This window comes from Vulpes lagopus, chromosome 1, assembly GCF_018345385.1.
Source record: "Vulpes lagopus strain Blue_001 chromosome 1, ASM1834538v1, whole genome shotgun sequence".
NCBI lineage: Eukaryota > Metazoa > Chordata > Mammalia > Carnivora > Canidae > Vulpes > Vulpes lagopus.
The window spans coordinates 43,559,684-43,565,159 of NC_054824.1; the positions used below are offsets into that span (position 1 = coordinate 43,559,684).

At 47.7% G+C, this 5,476-nt stretch overlaps 1 pseudogene; it reads right to left on the reverse strand.

The window, feature by feature from the left end:
- Window positions 1-373: 373 nt before the first annotated feature.
- On the reverse strand, window positions 374-3,471 carry LOC121486636 (annotated as a pseudogene).
- Window positions 3,472-5,476: the final 2,005 nt, after the last annotated feature.

The window sequence follows — 5,476 nt, forward strand, 5'->3', positions numbered from 1 at the left end:
GAAAACCATACCTCGGTAAGATGTCTTCCAGCAGTTTCTTGGTCACGATCTGTGCCGCTTCATGTTTGGTGGGAAATGCCTCTGTCCATCCTGAAAAAGTATCTACAAACACTAGTAAATACCTATACCCATATTTTCCAGGTTTTACCTCAGTGAAGTCCACTTCCCAGTAGGCTTCTGGGTGGTCCCCTCAGAGCTGGGTGCCCAGGTTAGATCCATGGGCAGAGGCGTTTGTTGATTGGCATGCGTGGCAGCTCACCACAATCTGTTCGATCTTTGTTCAAGAGTCTTTAACAGTGATCTTTGCATGTCGTATGAGGTCTTCCATCTTCCTCGTTCCCATGTGAGTACTCTGATGCATTCTGGATAGGACTCACCGTCCTAGTTCCTCTGGCAAGATGATGCTGGAGTCTGCGGCCCTCCACCAGACACACAAGCACTGGGTCATAGGCAAGCGTTTGATCCAGCGTAAGTCAGCATCAGTATAGTTGGGGGTGTCAGGCAGGGTCGGTGCCCCCACATCAGGTGGCATGGTAGCTAAGACCTGGGTCACCAGAAGGGCCACCTCTTTTGCTTTTAAATCAGCTAGCCGGTTTCCCCTGGCTACTGGTGTGTCTGCCTTTTGGTGCCCTGGACAATGGACGATGGCTAGGGCCTTGGGCAGCCAGAGGGCCCTCAGGAGTTCAAGAATCTCCGTTTTGTTTTTAACAGTCTTTCCCTCTGCTGTCAGAAGCCCTCTCTCCCTGTAAAGGGCTCCATGGATGTGAGCGGTGGCAAAGGTGTACCTGCTGTCGGTGTAGATGTTTATTAGTTTACCTTCCCCCATGGTCAGTGCCTTGGCCAGTGCGATCAGTTCTGCCCATTGAGCCGACGTTCCAGCTGCCAGTGGCTCTGCCCAGACAGTCTCTGTCTCCGTGGTTATGGCTGCCCCCACATATCTGAGTCCTTGGACAAAACTGCTGCCGTCCATGTACCAGGTGGCGTCTGCATTCAGCAGTGGCTGGTCCTGGAGATCAGCTCTGATTCCGTGCACCTGTGCCAAAATTTCTTGATGGTCATGCAGAGGGGGGGTCCCACTCTGGGTTAGGGAGTAGCGTTGCTGGATTCAGGGTTGTTGGTGGCTTAAATAAAATTCTGGTGGGGTTTAGCAGTAGGCTCTGATAATGGGTCAGACGGGCATTGCTGATCCAGCGGTCTGGGGGCTGTTTGAGTACCCATTCAATAGCATGTGGGGTGGTAACATACATTTCTTGCCCCATGGCCAGTTTGCCTGCGTCCTTGACCATAGTGGCCACCGCAGCAATAATTTTTAAGCATGGGGGCCATCCAGCAGCCACCGTGTCCAGCTTTTTGGAGAGATAGGCTATGGGTCTCTTCCAGGGACCCAAGTACTGGACAAGGACCCCTTTTGCCACCCCGTCTTTCTTGTCCACATACAGGTAGAAGGATTTGGCTAGATCGGGCAACCCAAGGGCTGGGGCAGACAGCAAGGCCTTTTTAAGGTCATTAAAGGCTCTGTTCAAAATTTTGCTGGTGCCTGGTGGCCTCATAGAGGGGTCTGGCCATCTTGGCAAAACCCGGAATCCATAAGCGACAGAACCCTGCTGACCCCAGGAATTCACGTACCTGGAGGATGGTTTGCGGCTGTAGGATTCTTAAGACAGTTTCCTTCCGTGCAACCGTCAACCATTTTTGTCAATCTTTTAATTTGTACCCAAGGTAGCTCACCTCTGTTCTGCATATCTGGGAGTTTTTAGCTGAGGCCCGGTATCCTAGGGCCCCTATGGTCTGGAGCATGTCCCTGGTGCCTTGTAGGCATGTGTCCTGGTCCTTCACCACCAACAGGATATCATCTACATATTGTAATAAAGTCAAATGAGGGTGCTCGGAACGGAACTCATATCCTTTACTCGCCGGTTGACTTTCCTTAAGTCTTGGACTGGCCTGTAATCGTTAGAGTACAGTTTCTGAACCGGCAGCAAGGGAGTGTTCCATGCCGATCGGCAGGGCCTTAATATGCCCGAGTCCAGTAGTCACTGTATGTGGGGTGTGATTCCCTTTTGTGCTACTAGAGGCATGGGGTATTGGCAGACCCTGACAGGGTCTGCCCCCGGCTTTAGTTCTATGTATATGGCCATCCGAAGCTGGGCCAGCCCGATTCCCCCAGTTTCAGCCCACACTTGGGGAAATTCCCGCAGCCAATGGTCAATGTCAGTCATTGGGGTTAAGGGCATTTGGTGGAGACTATATTCGTCTTCTAAACTCGGGACAAGCACCTAAATCGGGTGCCCCTTCTTGTTTAGGACTTTTGCCCCTTCGAGGTGGAAGCAAATTTGTGCCCCCATCTTGGTGAGCAAATCCCAACCTAACAACGGGTAGGGACACTCAAGGATGACCATGAAGGAGTGGGATACCTGGCCCGTGCCGAGATCCACAGTTCTTCGGGTAGTCCATGAGTACTGTTTGGTGCCCATGGCCCCTTGCACCCATGAAGTCTTGTTTGCCAATTTCCCTTGGGGTTGTAATAAAACCGAGTGTTATGCCCCAGTGTCCACTAGGAATTCAACAGGTTGCCCCTCCACTTTAAGAGTTACCCTGGGCTCAGGGAGGGGTGCCGAACCCTGACTCCCCTAATTGTCCAGGCCCTCCATTTCTAAGATCTTGGCAGGGGCCTTAGATCTTTTGTTAGGGCAGCTTTTCACCCAATGGCCCTCCTCTTTGCAATAAGTGCATTGGTTTTTGTTCAGCTTAGGGCGCTCCCGACGGGGACCAGGGCCATCCTCCTTACCTGTCTCTGAAGCCAGCTTCTTGAGGTGCCTCCGTCTTTCCTGTGGGTCATCCATGGTTGTGGCCAGCAGGATCTTGGCCAGGTTTCAGGTCTGCCAGTCACTTCATTTGGTTTGTTGTTCTTCCAGACTTTCTCTATTGTAGACTCATTCTGCCACTATCACTAAGTCCTGCAAGCTCTTCTCTCCCAGTCTCTCTACTCTGCAATTTCTTTTTAATATCCGGAGCGGCCTGGTTAACAAAAGCCATGATAATTGTGGCCTTTGTTTCTGGGGCTTCTGGGTTCATAGGGGCGTACTGCATAAAAGCCTCTATGACTCTAAGAAGGCTGCTGGACTCTCATCCTTACCCTGCCTTACATCATAGACCTTGGCCAGATTGGTAGGCTTGCGCATGCGCAGCAGCCTTGAAACCTGCCGTTAGAGTCTGGTGGTAGACCCGGAGTCTCTCTTTACCTTCAGCTGAGTTGTAGTCCCAGGTGGGGTGGGATAAAGGGAAGGCAGCATTTATGAGGTCTGGGTTTTGAGTCGGCTGTCTGTCCTTTCCCAGGAAAGACTCCCAGGCTTCCACCTGAATTTGTTCTCTTTCCTTGGTGGTGAAGAGAACCTGCAAAAGCTGTTGTCAGTCATCCCTAGTAAGCTGGTGGGTAAAGAGAACAGTATCTAAAAGCCTGATTAGATCTCTCGGATTATCAGAGAACTTTGCATTTTGGGTTTTCCAATTATATAAATCACTGGTGGAGAACGGCCAATATAACATTAGCTATACGCCAGTCTTAACCTGTAAGATAATAGGTAGGTGAAAAGTTCCTTCCTGGGGCCATCCCACGTCAAAGGTTGGCCATTCTGATATACAGTAAATTTGGAATCTCTTTCTCCATATGTCTATGCTCAGAATACGAGCTCTTTCTCTAACATCTGAGAAGTGAGAGAGCATAAGAGATAGGGGAGTGGTTTCTGTCTCCCCTATTATGTCCCCAATCCACACCAAGACACAGACAGTAAAGATGATTAACAAGGACCCAACAACACAGACAAATGCACAAACAGTTAACAAGGACATAGTAACACAGACAAACATGCAAACAGTTAACAAGAACACAGCAACAGATAAACAAACGTTCCGTGCAGCCGCAGAGACAAAACAGAAAGTAACCTGAAGGGCTGGCAGCCGGCCCTCCTTACAGATGAGGACCCCGTCCTCCTTACAGATGAGGACCCCGTCCTCCAGGCAGAGACAAGGGATGTCTCCTCAAGACCCCTGGTCGACGACCCGCCAGCGCCTCCGCCTAATCCAATGCTGACCCAATACAGATTGGAATTCCTACAGGTAAAGTACAGTTTAGAGCTCTCAGAAAATATGCGCACAAAAGGTGGAAAAAGTTGAGTGCACTCACCACGCATGAAACCCTCCAGATAGGGTCCTGGGGGTTTCTGGGATCCCAGAGGAGCCCCCAAATATTGTGCCCAAGATCGCGAATCCAAGAAACCACCGAGGAGCCGACACTGATACAAACACACGAGGGTTTAAGATTTATTCATTTACTTATTTATGATAGACATAGACAAAGAGACAGAGAGGCAGAGACACAGGAGGAAGGAGAAGCAGGCTCCATGCCAGGAGCCCCACGTGGGACTCGATCCCGGGACTCCAGGATCATGTCCTGGGCCAAAGGGAGGTGCTAAACCGCTGAGCCACACAGGGATCCCCCCGCACGAGGGTTTATTTACAAGCTCAAGCCTGGGTCCAAGTGTACCCGATGCAGCAGAGCAGGGACATGGACCCCGAGACTAAGAGGCTTAGCAACTTTATAGGGGCCAGTGGCCAATGGGATACGCAGAAAGTTGTGCAGTCATGCTGGTCCACTCGCAGGTGGCCGATTGAATTACATTTTACTTTAAAGTATCCATTTGAACTGGCCTATCCATACTATGGAATAATAGCACTAAAATAGAAGGAATTATTGATATTCGTAACTTGTACTGATCTCAAGGGGATTATATTGAGTGAAAAAAAGTCATCCCAAAAGATTACATATTTTACAACTTCATGTATATAACAATATTGAAATGACAAAATTAGAGAAATGGAGACAAGTGTTTACTTAGAGGTAAGGAGCAGGAGAGAAGAGAATGTGATTATAAAAAGGCAGTATGAAGAATTCTTGTGGTGATGGAAATATTGTGTGTCATCACTGTTCATATCTTATTTGTGATATTGTACTAAAGTTTGTAGGATGTTACCATTTGGGGAAAGTGAATAAAGGCTGTAAGTCATCTATTATTTCACATAAGTGTGTGAATCTATATTTTATCACAAAATAAGAGGTGTAATTTTAAAAAGGGATGCCAGGTAATATGCTTCTAAACTTGATTTTTATCCTAGGCAAAATTCTAGTTTTACTTTTTAAAAAGGTTGGCTATGATAATTTAGAAGGAAAATATTATATATATATGTATATATACACATACACATCTATATATATGTGCACATATATATATGTGCAGAGAGAATGAGAGACAGAGACAGAGATGGAGACAGAGAGAATGAGTCTGTGAAACAGAATAGAAGAACTATAGATGAAAAATAGGCCACTAGGGTTTTTAAGTTAAAATTATATTGAACTAAATATTTCTGCAATATTTATGTGTACATTCCATTCCTGTGTGACTTTTTTGTTCAATACTTT